This window comes from Cottoperca gobio, chromosome 16 (genome assembly GCF_900634415.1).
Source record: "Cottoperca gobio chromosome 16, fCotGob3.1, whole genome shotgun sequence".
In the NCBI taxonomy this organism is placed as follows: Eukaryota; Metazoa; Chordata; class Actinopteri; order Perciformes; family Bovichtidae; genus Cottoperca; species Cottoperca gobio.
Genome location: NC_041370.1, coordinates 12,904,739 through 12,926,832, shown reverse-complemented (window position 1 = coordinate 12,926,832; position 22,094 = coordinate 12,904,739). Strand labels below are relative to the sequence as shown.

Here is a 22,094-nt window from a genome sequence, read left to right as displayed (position 1 = left end):
CAGAGCACTAAAGTAGAGATGTGATGGATGACAGATGCTTGTGATGGAGGCGAACATCTCCGGCAACTACTTTGACAATCCTTCACCCTGTGTGCAGTCTGCAGATTCTGCCAGGGAGTGGCAGCGTTGAGCTCATCACTGCTGTGTGAACTCTCTCTGACTCAGCAAAACCGGCCTCTTACTGCTGCAGATACAGCAGCATACAGTACAGCACAGTACAATCCAGCCCAGTGCAGTTCAGTGCTCTCTCTGTCTGCTTCTCTCTCAGCATTTTCTTTACATTTCTTATCAGGATGCAAAATGTCCTTTCTGTCTGCCTTTGACGCATACATTCTTGCTTTAAGGCATGCTGGTATGTCTTAGTCAGCAAAGATCTGACAGGAGACTGGCATGTACACAAACGAAGCAGCATTTTCTCTCTCACGATCTCTCTCTCTCTCTCTCTCTCTCTCTCTCTCTCTCTCTCTCTTTCTCTCTCTCTCCCCCTACATAAGGCACTTTGCAATGTGGCTCTAGTCTGTTTGTTGCACCACTGCAGTTGTTGCAGTTCTGACCGGACGGGCAGGATTTATCACTGTTGGTGCATGAGTGCGTTTTAGTTAGAGCTCGAATACCCCAAACATGCAATTGAGAGAAGCCAATAAGCAGACACAACAGATGTACCCCTCATAAACATAAACACACACAAATAACTAGTGCACATGCGTCCTTGTCTTCACAAACAGTGTGAGAAGCACACCCACGAGTGCAAACGCTTGTGATTCAGAGTATCAGGCCTCTATTCATCGTCGTCCCTTCAGCTGATGAGAGACAGGGACAAGGTGTGTGTTGCCAGTTCTCTGGGCAAAACACAGGCTACTTGTAGACACTGGACCATACAGAGTGAGTGCTTGTGGTCCGATGTCTTTGGGTGCCTTTCCAATGACACACAGGCATTTCCACAGCACACATAGAATCATCATGCTGGTTATCAAAGAAAACTCAGTAAATAACTATCTTTCAATCTATCCTAATAATACTAAATACGAGTCAAACATTTCTGCATTTCCTTCGGGGGTAAAAACGTGCTGCCATGTTCCAGGACATGTCATCACAAGGTAAGGTTGTCCACTTATTACACACATTTATTAATGGTGTAATCCACTCTACTTCAGACAGAAAAGACATTGGAGATGCATGTGTAATGCAGACGACCTGGGACTGGGCCATATGCTCCCATTTGATGAGGTTGCATAGCGGAAATAAACACCTCAGAGTCCAGTTCCAGCAGAGTTCCTCGTCCTCAGAAGATGTATTGCTTCTAATTTATGACTCTAATGGTATTTGGTAAGATTGCAGGCGAGCTTTAAATGTTTTGTGCGCTCAGTGCCCTACATGGCTCAGATGCATGATGAGCAGAAGAGTATTGGTCTTTTATGGTAGAGTCCCAGCAGTCACTGGCAACATCCCCGAGGACTCCCAGCCGGAGCATCTCAGGGCTGCCAAGTCAGCATCATCTTTTAAATCTCCACTTAACACTAACGCATACATTTGTAGTCGCATCTTTCTTTTGTTTTATTCACGCCTTTTGTAAACTTCTGATTCCATTTTATAATCACCATCATTGTGTATTGTGAATTAATTTGCTTTGAAATCTTTTGATATTTAATACAGATGTATATGTTTAGTTTGAGCTCAAGTCTGTGGTTGATTCTCCATCATGTGAAAAGCAGCCAAAGCTTTTTAACTATTGCACCCTGCCCTGCAGGTCAAGGTAGGGCCACATCCATTGCCCTGTACCTCAGGAAGATGACTCAGAGTTTAGATTAGGGATCTCTTAACAGACAAGCTCTGTGATCACTGGAGCGGAAAGCCAGAGGAAGATACTCTGGGTTACTCATCACACCTTCACCATACAAAGCAAACTTGATTTGTGGTCCTACTTCAAACCAAGGCTTGAATCAGCGTGCTCTTTTTCTTCTCAAAGTCGGAACAGCACTTCCTCACGGACATTGAATGTTAATCAGTCAACAGATAAATTACACTCAGCACTGCTGAACAATCAGTGATGCAAAGATCACAGCACAGCACTACAGCAATGATGCATCAGCACCTGGGCTGCCACAGGCTTTGAATGAATCCCAGGAGCATGTCTTGTGTGTGCGTGTGTGCGTGTGTGTGTGTGCGTGTGTGTCAATCAATCAGCAACAGCATGGTAGAGAAATTCTTCCATGCAGAGTTCCACTGCCATTCACCCCAATACAACTGTCAGAAGGTTATTCCTGCTCAACACTAAATGAAGCCCATCTGCAAGAACAGACAGTTCCTTCCCTGTCTCTGTGCACAGTCCACACACCAATGCACCTCCCAGAGGCCCATCTCTAATGAGAAATAGTTCAGTGGAGATTAGTTCCATACCATTTGGCAGAGATATGAACCCAAAGGTATGGGCCCTCTGCATGTCCCTCTTTGGGAAAAGAACCAAGGCACACATGTATTCAGAGGAAATGTTTGTGAACCCCAACTCTTGTGGTCTCTATTCACCTGAAACCCTGAAACTTCAAACCCAATAGCTCACTACATATGTCATGGATGTGTTATTGAGCGGAGGCATACCTAGGGCTAAAAGAACAAGGTAAGATATGACAGATAACACGTAGTTTCGGCACAGCAAAACATTCTGGGCACTTGTAGCTCTCCACAGCCTGACCTTAAGATGAATACAATATACCCTTCACACTGAAGAGCCATCTAACCATGTTGCCAATTACTCTTCAGACCACAAAACAAGACATGCTTTAAAAAAGAAAGAAAAAGAAAAAGCACGAGTGCAGCTGAGGACAAGGGGCCCATTTTTCCTGTCATCTTTACATTCCCCTCCGGCTTTTACCGACAAGAACCTGACAGGGAAATGATTCAACAGAGTGAAAGTGTTGTTTTTGATGCCTCACATTAATGTACCACAGGCAGCAGCTGTTTTCGCCTGTTAAATTGCAATGCACAGTAAAACGTTCTCAGCTCGCATAGCTACCGGGACGTAATGGTCTCGTAATTATAACAATCATAAAGGTAGTAGAGGAATTTCTATAATCATCAGGAATGTGCTCAACTACCCGGAGTAGAAGAGCGAAGAGAGAAGCTGATGTGGGGCCTGGTACATTCAGACAGGCCAGGACTTAGTGGATGGTTGTGCTACTGCTGAGAAGACAACTTTTAGGAAACAAATCTTGTCTTGAGATGCTTTGGACACTTTCTGATCCTCTGTGTCAGTGCCAGCACATTTGACTAATGCTGTTTCGTGTGAGTCATGGGTCACTTTAATATTTATCTCTGCATGCCAATCTCAGCAAAATACCCTCTCCACCACTCAACTGCTGAACAGCTTACAAATCAATTGAAGAAATTATATTTGTTTACCAATAAAGCAATTAACCGTTTTCATTTTCCATCTGCAAGCACATCTAACATGCTCATCATCTGTTCACACGCCTTTGTTTCCAGAAAGGGCCATAAAATGAAAAGGATGACTACCGCCGCTCATGCTTCACGCCGCAGGCAAAACACATAAACCACATCCAAAGCACAGCCAGGAAACCCACAAAGACCCCACTGGGCAGGACAACCTCATACACATCGCTGTAAATTAAACTGTGTTTGCTTTCAAGAGTGGATCCAGAGCATCGTATCATTATTGTCCAACCGTCTTACAATGCACAATCAAATCAAAAGCTTTCATGTGGGATGCAGAGATGGTTGAAAAGAATACAGTATGGTATGAGGCCATGGAACATTTGCTACCAAGCTGGGAAGAAACGGTGAAAAACCCTCATCACCTACTTAACCAACCCCTACACCCCTGCAGTTGCAACTACAAATCGAACTTAAGTAAAAAACAAAAACATTGAGAGTTTCCTTGGACGAGCTAGCTTACAGTACAGTACAGTATCCCAACATTTGACCTGCCAAAGTTTTTATTCTGGTCATGACACCACCGATAACCCCCTTTCCTCTCACGTAAGCACGTCAAAGCTCAACTTAGAGTAACATGGGGAGTGATGATTCACTTTCCTCCCAGGAGGAAACTTTGGAGAGTACAGGTGGATTCTGGGCTTGATGTGTTTTTGTGTTGCCTTGCAGGAATAAGGGTCAGTGTGTGCTGCAAAGCTCTGGACCTTAAGAGTGGACTTCAGTCCCAAGCCAGCGCCCTGCCCATGTCTGCATTTAGCCCTGTCTCAGAGAGGCCGTTCCACTGGTCAGTAAAGGCCACAGACTCTGTGAGAGGTGACGGCGGTCAGACTGAGCTCAGGCAAACTGTAGCCATCTGGGAGACCACAGTCTCGTGTGGGCCAGAACCGCCACATCACTGACTGCCATATGTAAGGATAAAGGGACTTATTTTTCATTTTCGTCCCCTGGTATTTTCATGAGAAGCCCTTGAGTTTACAGTATGCATAATGGCCCTCTGCAGTCACGAAACACAGCAGCACAACAACATTGACAGTGCTTACTTCTCATTCTTTCCTTTTCTCCTTTCTCACTCTGTAAGAGAAACCTCCTGTTCCAACATTTATAAAGAGAAAACAAAAGTAATTAAGGTGGAAGACCTCCCAACATGTGCATTGGCTTGTGACATGCTACTTTGTGGACTTGGGTTTCTTTTTTTATCCCCTTTCTCACTGAACAAAAACATAAGGTGAATGATTGGTCAATAAAAGCAGATTTTAGCACTCAGGTGGAAATCATTAAGTGGGAATGTAGGTAAGAATGAGGCAACTTTGAACGTGTTTGGGTTTCGATTGCAACCAAAAGGACAACATGTGAGTAAGTGTACATGAACATGCACTGCACACACTGTACACAGGCAGTTTACAAAGTGCACCGAGGAATAAGGACATTAATTAATTTCTTCCTGTTGCCTGGAGTATATTCAAATGCTTTGGAAGTTGTGATGGAAGACATATGGAGATGATGGTTTAGATTAGTCGGGCCACACAGACTACAGAAGCCTCTTGTCATTGGGAGCAGGCCTCCCAGGAAGGCCAGGATGGACCCACAGGGCGTGAAAGTCTCTAAGCAGACACACAGCTAAAGTATGGGACAAGATCAAAATCATCAAAAAAACTAATAAATCTGGGCTTAATCTAGTGATGAGAAAAGAGTTAACAGACAGTACAGGACTGTAAAAATGTCAAGTCAAATGTGTGCTACCTTTGTGTGTTTTGCTATCAATAATATAGATAATTTCTATATAAGGTATTTATAGGAACACACATTATTGCAACTATGTTAATAACGGTGTCAGCAACATGTAAATAAACCACGCTGATTTATTTTGATTCGATTTCCTTCACAGATGTTGTACCTGGACTTCTTCTGCACATCACGCGGCGAGCGCGGTGTCCAAAATCTCATGGGAGCAGTGAGGAGATCGGGTTTCTGGGCGGCGACACTCTATCCTGGCAGAGACATTTGATACCAAGGCATACCAGAGCTTAGTTCTAATAAACACAAAATCTGGCCCGCTGAGCTCAACGGCATTCATTGTCCCTGCATGGAAATGGGAAAATTGGATTGTTGTCTTTATTGATGTGTTTACACAAGACTTTCAGTGAAAGTTTATGTTTTTGTCAGTCACCATAATTCTTCTGGAAGGCAGCAGTGGCATTTGTCTTTTAGATTGTAGTAGTTAGTTTGGAGCCGAGTCCTACTGTGTAGCCTCATAGATAGATGGACTTTATTTTCCACATCATTGGAAATGTGTCATTGGCTTCTCTTAAGTACAGCAAATGTACATACAATACACATAACACAACACACCATTATAAACATACAAATACACAATAGTGCAAATGGGCAGGTAGCAGCAAATAGGCTATGAAATGATAAAAGAGCACATCTTATAACATAACAAGTGTCTCTGATGCAGTCCTTCTGTGTTCAATGCCTGTATGACATAGGGAATCAAATACTTCTTATATATGTTCCGACTGGCCTTTGGGACCCTGAATCGACGGCCAGACGAGAGCAGCTCGGGAAGCAGGGAGTGTGTAGTGGATGCGAGGTATCTGCAGTTATATGATTAACCTTCCTGTGTGTAGCACTGTCAAATATATTGCAAGGTTGTTTCTGTGACTTGCCCAATCACCTTCCCTGCAATACTAACAATCGTGGTACATACGTCTTTTCATTATTCTTGAGGTCGAAAATGTTCTGCAGAGCATTTAAAGGGCATCCTAGGCTAATTATGTCCTGTTAAGTCTCTTCAATAAACTGTACACTAACCAGCCGTCAAGATGCTATCTGACTCTGTCAAAGAGAAACAGTAGAGGGAAGCGAGGGTGGAATCTGCAGAATTCCAGACGAGGAGAGAGACATGACAGCAAGGCCAATGTGAGGACAGACAAATCTTTCATTAGTGCCTGCCTGTCTAATGAGTCATTCCTTAGCTACCAGGTGGGGTGACCCTCAATACCACCACCCCCCCTGTAAATACCCCCTTTTTCTTCCCTCTGTTTTTTTCGTAGCCCACTGCTCCCCTTTCACCTCCTCAGTAGGGTTTCCCCACACTAGCCACCACTGACACAGATAGGTAGTGGAGCGGAGAGCAGTGTGAAGGCATGTATTCATTCAGCAGACCAGACAAAAGCCTGACACAGATATAAAGTAGGGGATCAACAATTAAAGTGGGTCTAGTTGTGGGTGACAATGACAGCTGTAACACAGTTAAAGCGAGTCACCATAAAGTAGCACTAGTATTATTTCTGTGACTCTGCAGGCGAATGCTCTTCTAATACTTCTGTAAATACGTTTGGAAGGAGGTTGGGTCCGGGCCGTTCCCCATGTGTTGCTAGGCAGCTGCCTAACCCAAACAGCATTTTTTTGCTGCAGTAAAAAAGACTAGATGCTTAAAGAGAAATATTCTTTTTATTTGGGCATTTTTATCTTTTTTTCTATAAAAGACTACAATCAAAAATCTAAAATGTTTCACTTCATGTACTGTAATTAATTGAGATTTTAAAAGTAAAATTTTCCTTCCTAAAGTAGGGTTGGAAAGTATTTCAACAATGACCTCAGTGACTCTCGGCTAACCCACTTCATCCCCCTCTTCCTCTCTCACTCTTCTTGGCGGTCTCTCTGCCTCTGACTTACTCTGCTCCCTCCTATTCTTAACAGCCTGGCACGTGGGGAAATGCACCAGTGCAAACTCTGTCCAATAAACACAGTCGTGCTGAGACCACATCTATTTCAGATTCTGCTCTAGGAATAGAAATCAGACCCACGTGGAAGCACACACACACATCTGTGACAGTACACCATCTCATTTCCATACTAGCCACACTGAACTTAATGGAAAAGAGATGGAAAACAGCTTTCCCATTTAAAACTCTTTTCCGTCAAAAGCACCTGGTTTGTGGAATGGGACCCATTGCAGTCTCAAATTCCTTTTTTTTTATTATACAATTTCTTCAGGGTAAATTGTGTTTCCTCCTCAGTGAGGAAGAAGAGGACCTCTGGCACCTGTCTGTCAGCAGTTTAGGTGAAGACACAATCTAGTTAACCTGACATCCAGTCTAATACGAGCAGCCCCCTGTCATCAGTGCTGCTCCCAACCCATAATGACCCAAGGTAATTACTTCCACCCGTCAGAGACAGATGGACACTTGACAACACATTCAACAAGGAAGAGAAGTCCAGTGAAAACCACTAGCTCCAAATTTGGGTTTTTGGAAATTCTCACATAAATTGAAAGACTAAGTGTTCCTTTACGACACATCAAACTTCTCCTACCTCTTAGGTTCAATCCACCATCCAAACACCCATTGGACAATGTTACAAAGCTGAAAACAGGGCTGTTGTTGAAGCCCATGAAAGATGGACCTTTTGGAGATATATGGTTTTCAGGTTTTCAAGAGCGACAAAATACAATATATAAATGCCTAAAAGGAGATCAAATGTGTTGCACTACACATATGATCAAATTCTTACAGAGGGAACATGCACTGTTTGCTACATTTGAAAGCATATGGAAGTTAGCTTAACAGTCAAAAGTAAAAGTAAAAAAAAAAAGTAAGCCTGGACTGAAAACCTGTAAGAACAGAGTCAGGAAAACTCAAGCTGGATTGTACAAGTATGGACAATGAAGATAGAAAACAACAGAAAGACCAAGCTCTCTTTCTTTCACATACTTTGTAATATCTTCAAACACTACTAATTTTTAGGCTGTGTGAACTTCATGCCATTATCTTTCATGCACATCCACAATCAGACTGGCACAGACGTTACCTACAGTACAATCATCAAACAAGCTAGCGCATGAGTTCACTTTTATAGTGTGTGTGAGCTTTCCCTTTTTGCATCTGGCCTTCAAAGTCTTAGTCATAGTGATATGATTTCTAAGGAATCCATGAAGGACGACGATGAGGAAGGAGCTTTATCAAAACGCTGTCCAGCTTTAATAGATATGAACACACGTGTGAGACTATCCTGGTGCTGCATGAGTACCCTGTCATGTCAGATGGTTGCATCTTGGCTACTGGCTTTGCTATGCCAGGCTGGGTGTGAAGAGTGATCTGACTGCTGACAGGTGGCAGAGCCCGGGGAAAGGTCAAGTCAGCACTATTATTGAAAACTCAAGAGGCCAGATACAATGGACTTATATGAAAAGCATACTGTAACCAGAGAGGCATGATATTCTTGCTTTTGATAGACTTAGATCTGACATTGTGAATATCAAACATGAGATGAGATGTAATTGCATTCCAATTCAAATAGTTTGAAAGACTGATTTCTTATGGATCAGACAGTTTTGATGTGAATTGTTAATTATCTCTGTTGTCGAGGAGGTGTTATGTTTGGATACTGCTTTATTGTGAGGTGTCATAGAAATTAATGTAATTCATGTTTGGCACAGACACTCAAAATACTGAAAGACATGTTTTGTCCTCCGGGGCCAGCCTGTTTGCCCAACTGGAACAAATTCATAATCAACATGACCGACTGCCCTCTCTTGAAAATCCTACTTAACAATGCCAAATGACTGATGTGTTAGCCGTTTTATTCCTTGTGGATCATATCAGAAATGTCTCACTCATGTTAGCGCTGGCAAATAAGGATTTAATATTTTCTTGGCAAGGCAAATGAGTACAGTCAACGACCGCCTATGGGCATAATAAAAATGTTTAGTTTTTTTCTTGTAGGCCTAGATTAAACTCCTCTTCGCTGACTGCTGGTGGATATTAGACAAGCACTGTTGCTCAACATGTGCTTCAATGCTTGTGTCTCTTTGCTGTACAGTGCAAATAAAGATTAAGCGATATCTCAAATAGTCAAGCATGTCGTCCTCCCTTTCACCTTATTGAGCAGGGTCAACTGTCATTTTTCTCCAGTGTCACTGGTCCACATAGCACTCCTGACATACTTGGACTGGTCTGAATAAATACGGTAAAGCAGCACCCTGGATCCCTGTACCACACCGGGGCTGTCTCGGGAGAGGAAGGCTCCAATCCATCAAACTCTAACACACTCGCACACACAGCAGACATTCATCCATATTATGATGGAAGGAGATACAGAGCTACTCCACACATTTGAGATAAAACACAATAATACCTCTTTGATATATACATATATATATGAGTGCCCTTTGTGACCTTGTGTTACCCAGGAAAAATCATCAAGAGATGGGCCAGTGTATTGCAATAGGTTCTTTGTCTACATTTTTCTGCAAGACGCTGGGCCTCTTCCTCATCATTCGTCAAGTGTGAGGGTTTCTACTCTTCCCAACAGGCCTCTTCAACCGTGTGGAGGAAACCGAGGTTTATCTACCACGTATAATTCTTAATGAGCTAATTTAACCATACCATATATTGGTGGGTTTAGTCTGCAGTTATGTTGATGAAAAACAGTTTAGAGTAAATGTCTCTAAACTGTGATGAGTTTCCTAAATTAACTGTGAGTCATAGACATATTTTCTACAACCAGCAAATCTCATTTCACTTGGTTATGAAGAGAAAACTTGAACTGAAAAAGAACAGCAAAACCATCTGCTATTGGACATCATAGCTACATTTAAAACAATAGACAGAGCGCTGGTGCTTTAGCTATTAGTTTCTCAGTTTGACAACCTAACCAATGTCTTCCCAGAATGACTATTTTGAAAATAAGCCTGCCTGGAAAATTAAACAAGCCCCATATCTTCAATACAAAACAAAAGGGGGAAATTACTCCCTCAATGAAAAGTGAGACGGGAGAAGGTCTGCTTTTCTGGCATCTGCTGCCCACTTTGAAGAGAGACATACCTGGCTTTCAGCAAACATGCCCTGGCAATATAAATCAAACTAAGAGATTTTTTGAGAACCACCATTAAGAGCCAGTCATGCATCCCTATAGCGTGTCACTGTCAAGGTAAAGAGGCTAGCACACCTAAAGCACCCTCAATTTCTGATGGGATAAAAAGGCGTTTTGGCTCGCAGCACTTCAGAGGATCAGTCGTCTTTTGGCAAGAAAGAATGGTAAGTGTTCTCTTACCTTATTTAGCCAAAGCCAGCCATCATATCACAGACCGTGCAATGGAAAAAGGGGAGAGACATAGCCAAGATTATGATCCAAAGCTATAAAAAACAATGTCAACAAAACATACCTTAAAGTAATGAAAATATATTTGTGGTATGAGGATGACAAGAGGTGTGCCCAGCCCCAACACTCACATTATTTAGGGAGGAACCACTTGCCGTGGGATGAGAGTCTCCATAACATTCATTCTGTAGGAAAGGGATGGGGTGGATACATGGCACCTCTCGTTACTCCAACAAGTGGGAGAGTTATTCAAAGACTAATTCCAGATTAATGCACTCTGCTAGTAACTGCATGAATTTGACTTTGTCCAACACGACAAGACACAGAATGAGAGGTTTAGCTTGGCTTCTTATTCCCCAGCTAATGATATATTAGATTAGATTCCAACACAAATGGCTAACACAGCCTTGCTCACACTACTGAGACACTCTGATATAAACCGTTTGTTATCTTACTGTATTTTATCCACTGGCACCAAGTCTCCATTATTTTTCTTTGCAGGACTTCCAAGTGTGTGTGTTTGAGAGAGTGCTTCATCATGTGAGTGTTTGTGTGTCTCCCAGGATGATAGAGGTAAGAGATTCCTGGCAGTCTTTACAAGGAAAAGTACTGACATATGGGACCGGGAACGAGACATGTTGAAGTAAATAAAATGAAAGAGAAATTATTCAATAAAACCTCGACAGAAATGGCAGATGAAATGTATTCTAGCTTTGAAAGTATCATCAACTTAGTTACCTCGGTTATAGTTCATGACTGATCTGTTAAACCGGGTGTCTTTACCATCCTAACCCCTAGAGGCCTCTGTCTGTTTTTTTTCTCTCCAAGCTTTACTGGGTTTGCATGAGAAGTAGAGTTAACAGGTTTAACTGTCCCAACAAGACGGGAGGCCAGTGTAATAAAGCCGGGGGGGGGGGGGGGGGGACAGAGAACAGAGAAGGACCTTGCTCTCTGCGCAGCAGGGGGTGAGGTTTACGCATGGATGGATCTATATCTATGGAGACACAAATGTGAAAGAAAAGCTCTTGCATAATTTTGGTCAATGTGATGACATTGTGGTGTTGGTATTTTCACCCACTCCCCCCAAATAAAGTAAATCCCAAAATAGTGAGTTGCTAATATTTGTGCATATGCATTTTTACAGTTTGCAGATACACAAATAGAAAAATCTGTACATTTTGTTGTGTATTTTTATTAATCTAAAATAAATACAATATCTTTAGTGCTGTAATTTATAGTGAAGTAAGGTTTACTTTTGGCAACTTACTGCTATATTTAGTATGATATTAATAAGAAGGTTTATTGTCATAACTCTGCCAAATAGGTTTAAGATATTGCAAAACTCTCCTATTTCCCTAAATTGGCTGCATTGTGTTGTGTACATATAGTGATGATTGTTCCCAGAACAAATTCACTGAACAACAGTTGTATAACACAAAATAGTTTGGCTCAGATAAGCAGCAAAAACGGTCTTGTTTCGACTCTCTTACACGGTGCATGACCACACATACCTTTGCAGTATGGTTTGCATGAGGCTGTGGGTGTATTGCAGGGTGTAGCCCTGATGCCTTTCAAAACAGTGGATTTCATAGTGAGGAGAACTTTTTTCTTTTTCTTTGCCCCACTGGGCTTGTTGTACAGAGACCATGATGGATTGTAAATCTTAAAACTCTCCTCATTTGTCTTTCATCTTGATTCACCCGTAAAATCAGCCAGATTTAAGAGCCAAATCTTGAAAATAATATTTATGACTTCACACGACCCACATATATATATATGCCTGTTCATCTACCCTCCACCTCCTAAAAAAGGCAAAGAAAAAATGCAATAATGTTTTCTGGCTCTGTGTGAGGCAAGATTTCTACATGCAACAGCCCTGCATGATCGCACTATAACACGTTCAGACACCTTAGCCTAACACTCTGGTACCGGATTTGTTTGATGTTTTCACATTAAGCAACTCCATTCTTCTGGTGCTCGGCCCTCTTTCGCACCCCTCCAACTTCCCCCCTGTCTCGACCCTGTGCCAGTTTCACCAAAACCTTTTTAAGAACACCTGGTAGTGGTTACGCTCAAAGCTCCGGAGTGCTGCTGCAGAAGACAGGAAGAACTTGACAAAAAATGTGCACTCATCAACACATCTACGCCTTGTACTGTATTTCATAGTGTAGATGGATGTGTGTAAGTGAATGCATTTGACATTACAAGCTGTTTTGAGACATCTAATATGTTCTCCAGCTACTTTGTGCATTTATGTGTAGTGCAGTTGGACCAAAGATGACTGCAGTAAAGTTTAGAAAGGCCTAAAGTGTCCAAGTCTGAAAGTGCCATGTAGTGTAGGAATGCAGATCTATAATTTTTTTATTTCTTCTGTTAGAAATAATAGTCCTAAAATAGATTTGACCAACATTCGAGGTAATATTTTGTGGTAAGAAGGAACAGAAGTTGGTCATTACAGAGCGATGGTGAGGTTCTCGTAAAACTTTGCCACACCTGCTGAGGAGTGTTTGAGAGTACTTTAACATAGGTGGAGTCAGAATAGGATTGTGTGTGTGTGTGTGTGTGTGTGTGTGTGTGTGTGTGTGTGTGTGTGTGTGTGCGTGGGTGGGTGTGTGTGTGTGTGTGTGTGTGTGTGTGTGTGCGTGGGTGTGTGTGTGTGTGTGTGTGTGTGTGTGTGTGTGTGTGTGTGTGTGTGTGTGTGTGCGCACAGCATTGGTCACATTTAACAGCTGCAGTATCAAAGGCTTAATGGATGGTGTAATTTCACTGATTTAAATCACATTTCACCGTTCAGGAGATTTAAAATTAGTCTTATTGCAGATTCCAGGAACCTCCCTCACCATGCAAGACTAATATGAGCAGGTAAACAATAGACACTGGAATGAAAACAACGTTGTGATCCGAGTGTGTAATTTGTACAAATGTGTTCATGTTCTTGAAAAAAAACCTCGCTGTTCTTAAGGCTGACTGGACCACGTTTGGCTCTGATCTGCTTCAGATAAATGTGGAAATGCTGGACCGAGCCAGCTGGATTCCATAAAGGCCTCAAAGCGGCCTTTGCACTCTCTATAAAAGCCACGGGATTTAACCAGCGGACAACGTAACCTCTATATATTCTAAATATTACATGATTAGAAAGAGTGGAGGTTAGATAAGCAGAGCAGAATATACCACACAATTACAGACTTACAAACACAAGCTGTGTTTGGACTGAGAACAATGGCGGCTTGTAAATGAATGCTATAATTTGCATACTATTGAAGTATGAAGAGGAAGAAAGAACACATTTTGCTCAATGACTAAAACAAACATTGAAACATTCCTAATGGCATCCAGAGGGGGAAACAGACATGTTTGTTTACAATGTCAGGGTAATGGCTGTGCTATTTCATTTGGTCTCCTTGAAGTGGACTGTTGTTGATATGTTTGATCATGGGTGGGGAGGATTTGATTTGTATTTTTTTTCTCCTATTATCGCTTTTCTACATTTTCCATGATTGGACAGAGAGAGGGTTTAATGACTGTACTTGAAACACTACATTACTACTAGCTTACACAAGCTGTAGACTAGCTCATTTAAAAAGGAAAGCGTGAAAAATATTTGTAACTTTCCTTGGTGAAATGTTCAGATCTCAGTGTAGTTAAAGTTGTGATTTACAAGTTGGCAGCTAGCAGTTATAGCTGTGGTGTGTGTGCTTCCCCAGAAATCATTTTATAATTAAAATAGTATAGTGTAGCCATGCAGGGTTACAGCATTTTAGTTTTGATTTCGCAGTAGTAGTGTGTTTTTGTTAAAAAAGACATATATTAACAAAGACAGGTCAAGACTAAAGGGGACAGTATACGCTATCAAGTGCTTGTTGGATGGTCAACAGCTTTGGAAGCCCCTCCCCACACACCTTGACAATGTTGGATTAGTCGGGGCTGTGTAATTTACTGAAACCGATGATCAGACATTCACACCCACTTCATGCGTGATTGGCCAGCTGTACTGAGGTGAGAAAGTAAACTGGGTTTGAACTGCTCTCTCTATTTGGTTACAAACCAAAAGTATTGGACAAGTTAAAGCATTTTACTTGATGATGGCGGTACAGTAGATGAAAGGTTAAGAGATCACCGAAGACAATGCAATGCAGCCTGAGGGGGACATGGATGTACAGTATACCACATGTCATGGCGATTCATTCGATAGTTATCAAGACATTTCAAGAAAACCCCCAAAAAAAGCAGAAACTAGAAAAGACCCACATATTCGTCTTATTTTCCCGGGGGCGGCGCAGCCAGGAGAGCCGCCCGCCGGGGAGGAGAGAGGTCGGCAGAGCCAGCACTCGGCAGCCCCAGTCAGCGGCCGGAGAGACTTGAGCTCAGCCAGAACAAGTCTTTTTTTAAGCCTGAACCTTTATTAGCTCAGATATTTTGGTCTGGACCAAAGTAATGCATTGCCTATTTTGTACATAACAATGTTACATACTTTTACTTTAAGAGCTGAAGATCAAAACAAACTATGAATAATTCATATCCACTGATTAACACCCAATGATTGTCTCAAGTCCTAATACAAGTCAATACTCTTAACCACAAACCACCACTTACTGATACATAAAACATAAGATTTGTGAATGAAAAAAGGTCAAAATGATATTTGAACTATAAACCGAATGTGTCACCAATATATTAACAGTTAGCAACCGATCAGCATCTGGTACCGATTTAAACAAGCACATATATAAGAAAGAGAGCTGGTAATGTTTTCCCACTGGAGGAGCAGGTCCATGCCACTGGCTTTTCCGCTTCAAACAGTGACCTTTGACTTCCTGATATCAACAGCTCCGAGTGCTGGGCTGCCTCATCAAGAGCTAATTGTCTCCTTTAAGAAAATACACTATGTTTGAGGATCCACAGGGGGAATCCCCGCCTCTAGCCCAATGCAACAGTAAGTCATTTGTTACCAATCATGGCAGCAAACTCTTGGCCCCCCACATCTTCTAAACACTTTAAAGGATTGATTAAAATAGCTTTGATTGAGACATCCAGGGCAAATCTCACCATATGTTTAATCCAGAGACAGACAGGATTGTTGTTCCATTCTTTTTGATTTGGTGCCCAGCATAGACCAGATAATGTAATCTAATGCCGGCCTAATGTGCTCCGTAGCCACCAAATTGCAACATCATCTAATTTAGAAACAATTCAGGTGTTAAGAATAGCCGTGTTTACAAAGGTCACAGACTTAAAATGTGATCCGAAACTGGAGAAGCTCCAGGAGCATTCCTCAGACTGCTGGGTTTTAATTTGAGAGACTCATTCTATAAGGCTGTCTTGCATGTGTCCCCTCTTTCCAAGCAGTCTGAATGATATCAACAGGAAGATTGTAGACCACTGTATTAAAACTTCATTTCTACCATACTGCGCATTAAATACCATATCTCCATGGTTAACCCTTGACCTGGATAATTTGTTTTTTTACCCTTTCATCCTAATGTTAACACAGCTACTTGAAGCCACAACATGTCTCTATATCTTAGACTTTCCCTGAAACAAGTGTTCACATAAATATAAAGAGAACTGTCTCCCCTGCTGTCCATGTCAAAATGTGTATAATTGCAGCAGAGTGAACACTTTGTGTTTGCATTGCGGGAGAGCAACTCTGTACTTAGCATGTTGTTTTTAGCCGGTCTTAATGTCTTCCATGTCTGGGCCCATTTGTCTCTGGGCTGACTGGGCCACATCAGTGGGGAACAAGGAGGAGAAAAGTGAAGTCTGCATGGGTGTGATGTGTGTGACAGCTGCAGGCCTGGTTCACAGGGACACTGTGGGCCACTCTCTCACACCAGCCAACAAACCCTCAACTGTAATTAGTAGATCTGCGGTGAGATATTTGTTTTAACTGGTGCATGTTTGCTCCGTTTGTCTTGTCTATGTAACATAAATAAGAAGGAAAATGTATGTAAATGCAAGTACCAGACAAATATTATCTAAAAAAAAAGTATTACTATTTGAGTAAAGAAAGACAAAAAAGATATCACTTTGAAAACATAAGAGCGAATGAGGTACAGTCGGGGTGGTGGCGACAGAGTAGGCTGGAAGTGCTCATTGGAGTTTGAGGTGATCCATGTCAGTGTGTTTGACAGTGAGGCCAGGCTGAGTCCTCCACTGTTTATCCAAACTGCCAAGCAGAGAGCTGGTACAGGTGATTGTCTGACCCCTAGCCTTTAACTCTTAATTTGCCTGCTTCCTTCTTCTTTGTTTACTGATACTGGGCGAAACATTTGAAAACATATTTCATTGTATGTATAGTTGCTAGTAGTTATAATGCAGATTTATTGTATTTAATACACTCTAAAAGTAGAGTATTGTGTGTTCATCTATTTTTATATTCGCTCATCTTGTTTAAGGTTGAAGTGGGCCGAAGCCTATCTTAGAATGCATTGGGTGAGAAGCAGTGAAACACCGTGTACAGGTGGCTGGTCCATCTCTAACACAGAAACACAGAAACACAGAAAGCTCTGATGCTGTATATGACATTTATGAAAACTGATACCTCACATAAGCCAGACCAATGTTCAGGAATATAAAACCCAAATGGCATTTTGCAGATTGTTTTCTACCTACTTCATATGTAAAACTCATCTACTTATCTCATCTACTCATCTACTCATCTACTCATCTACTTATCTACTTATCTACAACCCTAGATAAGTATTGCATACTGTAACAGTCAGTCTGTACATAACATGGATGCAAATCACCACCAGATTTTTATTAGGTGAACAATTTAATATCATAACCATCAAAATCTTTTCAATTATGCCCTCCATTTAAAATGTCATGAATACGTCCTAACCACAGAGCCACTCCGCCAACCCCCAAAAATCCATAAACAACAAATAGAAAGACATCCTGCTACCATTACATGAACTAAAATGGGAGTCCAGTCAATTTGTCTGTCCTGTCACATTGAAGTGAATGCCCAGTACGGCAAAACACCAGAAAATTAGACAATGACAGGGAAAATACGAATATAATCGTTATAGAATAAAGATACATATTTGTTTGACACGATTATAGCGTTTATAAGAATATCCAAGAGAGATCAAGAGAATATGACAACCTCGTGTATTCTTCGGTGCATGGAAACATACCAAACATATCCACCACGGCAATTTGTGACCACAACAAACTAAAAATTACTAACATCATATTCACAACATCTTACTGACATGTTCAAAACCCCAAACAACAGCAATAACCTCCTGAGGAGTTAAGCACTTTGTATGAATACAATTGTTGGAGGCTGTATTCGGTAGCCAAAAACGGGCCTTTGTACCAAGCATTTCTTTGCTACAGAGCTGCGGACATTGTTGCTTGCCAGCTGTTTTCAAACTATTACCTCCCAACAAATAATTGTTTAAAGGATTAAATCTGGGAAATCAGATTTTTTCGCAGCAATGCTGGGTGTGGAGTGTGAGATTGTGTCACATCGTCTCCCCTCTGGAGTCTTGACACCACAAACATTTTCCCAAACAGCTGTATTAGTTCATATGACTAAAGCAAAATAAAGGTCTCTTGTAAAACTGTGAGCCATGGGACATCATCATCTGACTCCGCGGACCCATAGTTTTGTGTTGATGCATTGTTTTGTCCCTCAAGTGCAGGGGTGGGGGAAATATTTTCTGCCTGGTTATTTAACTTTTACATTGTGTTTTTGCTGTTGTCAAGGTGATGACCTGATAATGGGGGTATACAAAAGTGGAGTCACAACTAAATTATAGTTATGAAGGTAGCTACAAAGGGTAGTCACGTGTCGAATGCCAATTACTAGTGTGTGTCAGCAAGGGCTTTGACAATCAGCACTTTAATATGTGAGTGTTCAAAGAAACAAAAAGCACAAGAGAGGTGCATCCAAAATGCAACCAAACCAAACATCCCAAATTATGTAATGTGGCAAGAGGAATCTTCAAAAGAAAATACTGATGTCATGATTCAAACATGTAAGCAGCCTCAGTCAGACACGTATAGATGAACATTTTAATAGGATAGTTGCTTAAAAGTATGGTCTACAATTTCCAAACGCACACTGTCATCAACTTTGCAAAGATGATATTCACAGCTGAACTGCCATTTGGAAACCATTTACTGTCTCCAAGGTTAAAACGCAATGAGTGGCACCACAAAATACTGGAAAAAGTAATATGGTGTGATAAGTTGTTTTCACCCTTTTTTTCTACAGCAGGGTGAATCAGTAGCCGTCTCATGCCAGGCATTAGGGCTGCTTTTAGCTCCGCATGGTAATGTAACGCCAAGAAGTATGAGCGTTTTTTTTGTTTTACAGGTCCAGGTGCACCTTTTGATGCATTGTTCCCTCAGTGTGTTAAGAGATGGCAAAGCCCCCATTCACAAGGCTAAACACATTCAAGAGTGGTTTCAAGAACAACGGGGTGAATTCCAACACCTTCACGGTCAAATCTCCTCATACACGCTGCTCAGCACTTGTATTACAGCATTCCTGGGAGAATTGAAGATGTTAGAAGGGCTAAAAAATGCGTCCAGTCCTTCTTAGGTAATCAATATTAGTAGGGATTTTCTTTCTTTGTCTGTAGTAGAAGTGCAGAAAACAATCAGCAAGGAACAAAAAAGCTTTCCTCCACTTTCTCATTGAATAGCAGAGAAACCTCCTCTGGACAGACTCTTTGAAAGGAAGGGATTCTAGCAAAAGTTGGAAAGGTTTAAAGCAATCAAATACTTACAGACAGCAGCCATATGTAGACATTATATGCTAAATTAAAGACAGGTCTCAACTGATTTTCCCCGCTCTCCTCTTTCTCTGAGCTTTACCGAGAATGACCAAAATTCCTCGGACATGCTGCAAAGCCATTAACCTGATTTCCCCCCATGTCACCATTTAATGGGTGTTTGAATACTGTAGCATAGCACATCCAGGCACTGACAAAACACTACCTCACTCAAGGCATGAATAGCAGTGTAAGCAACTTTGTGCTACACCTTGGCAAACGTAAGAGTGGAGACACCGCTCTGTTACATAATACTGAGAATGACATAAAAGTGAAACTTTAAGCTGTAATATAAGGTCTTACACCAAAAAGCTGTAATGATGAGTCAACTACTTGATTAGCCGATCGATAGAAAAACTAACCATTTTAATAATCAATTAATCGTTTAAGTCTTTTTTTAATGTAAAAATGGCAGAAAATGCATTTTTCAGCCTCTCGAATATGAAGATTTCCTGCTTTTCTCTGCTTTACATGATATTGAACAGAATATCTTTGACTAAACAAGATATTTTAAGAAATCACCTTGGACTTTGAGATACTAGGGTGGACATTTTCCAAACAATAATCTAAAAGATAATCTGCAGATTAATCAATAATGAAAACAATCGTTAGTTGCGGCCCTACACACTATGAGGAATTAATAGATTTATTCCATGACATCACGCTTACATTCGTATAAGATATTCATCCAATGTATCCAATGCAATCCCATGTATATACAGTGTATATATATACATGGGAATGCTCAGCTCTCCATGATCTATTATTGGTTGAATTACTCACTAAACTTAGAGCATGCTACTGAGCTAATCAGTTGGAGAGAGCTGGGGCATGCTCTATGTATGTGAGAGTAAAGTGAGACCTGTCTACACCAAGTATATATGTGGGTTAGATCAAAAAATAAATTAGCACCGTTGCAAACACTCTTAATGAGTCACCAGCTGAGCAGTTAAAACAGACGGGGGTTACGCTAAATATAAGCACAAGCTCATGAGATAAAAATACAGTAGGTTGCATTAGACATATGAGGCACAGGGCAAGTGGCGAAGCTGCTAAACCACAATCTCCCCCTGCTGATCCTCAGCTCTTCTCTAAAAGGCAAATAATAAATGACAAAGCCCCTCTGTTAATATTCAGGTCAGTCTTTCATTACCACTCTTTATCTATCTGAGGATATCTACTGTATTATGAGCACAGCTGATGTGATATTTTAGTCACGCAAGCAGATCAAGTGACACAGAGCGCTTGGTCTGGTGATGATAACAATAATAGTCTCATTTAATTGCCTGCGTCTAGAATTTCAAACAATTCCTACAGGAAAAGAGGAAAAGTTGTTGCATTAAAGGGCAGTGCTGCAAATAGACTTAGGGGTATTTATATATATATTTGAATTGTTCAAATCAAATATACAGTATAACACTACCAGTAAGCTAAACCAAAACAGAACTGAATTGAATCCCTTTGAGATTTTGTTTGAATTGAGTAATTGGGCCTCACTTAAAACTCAGATCATTTGTAGTGTGTATTGTGGTTTTGTGTGTATGTTTTATTAACTACATGATAAAATCGTAAACTTGTCGTAGGCACTTTAAAAACATTTGTACTTATCCCCATTTGTGAATGGAGAGCTGAAGTAAATGTGTTGTCTGAGTACATAATACTTGATATCTTGTTGCCAGTTGGATTTCTTTACAGATCTATGACATGCAAAGTGTAATATCTTAAATTTATGGTAAGGCAATATATGATAACACCGATACATAATAAGATTAAGTTAGGACCACAATCAAATATTCAGGTATGCAGTGCCTGGGGTAGAAACTGATACCAGTCACTTGAGAGTTAAACACAGAATACAGCGTATTACACTGTGTACTATGCTTTACTTAATTATACAGTGTACTTTCATCTGGTTCCAAATGGGATGCACGGCCAGCTATGTTCAAAAAGTATGAAATTGTGTAATAATAATGAGATAAACTCTTGCATCAAAAGAAATCAGTAGATCTGATGAGAAACTGTCCCTGCCTGAAAGCCTTATGAATGTTCCATTATACCAGAGCCTTCTGTTTGCCAAGTCAGGAAACGGCCATGCTGTTTCGATGAGACAAACATCCATAGAAATTCAGCATTTCTGCAGGGTGCTAATTTGTCATGCCCCGCCACAACATGCACAATGTATAGGAGTCCATCCAATCTCCTGCTGGCTCTTGGGGGTCATTATGAAGGGAAAGAAATCACAGCAATATAGACAGGGAGAATGAGATGGATTCCTGCATTAAGTGGATGAGGCCCTCCTCACTACAGGACTTGGGTTACACTACACATATGGAGCTCTTTGTCCCACATTCCCTCAGCTTTTTCGTGACAGAAAAACCCAAACTGTGTCAGTTAAAAGCAACGTCCAATCTAGGATCATCTCATTGGACCATGTAGCTCTCAGTGTCGGAAAGTGCTCAGTCATATCCTGATGTCCAACGGTCTTTTTTGTTTGTGTTGTTCCAAGAAATGTTCAATAAACTGAACACTGATCAGTTTAACGTTTCCTCTCTGCTACAAGAGTATAGATGGACCTTTAATATTTGTTGCACTGCGTTCTTTAACTCATATTCATTCTGGTGCAGCCAAATGTCTCCATCTTTCCTTAGTAATAGTGAGCCCGGGATGTCTAGCTGACACTGGACTCCATGCTCCTGGGTTTCTGTGGACTCGACACTTTCCAAAGATAACACGGGCCAAAGATTTCCA

General features: G+C 41.2%; 1 protein-coding gene across 1 annotated transcript in view; it reads right to left on the bottom strand.

Annotated features, from left to right (window-relative positions):
* fhod3b (formin homology 2 domain containing 3b) overlaps window positions 1–22,094 on the bottom strand; it is an 89,684-nt gene that overhangs the window by 41,198 nt on the left and 26,392 nt on the right.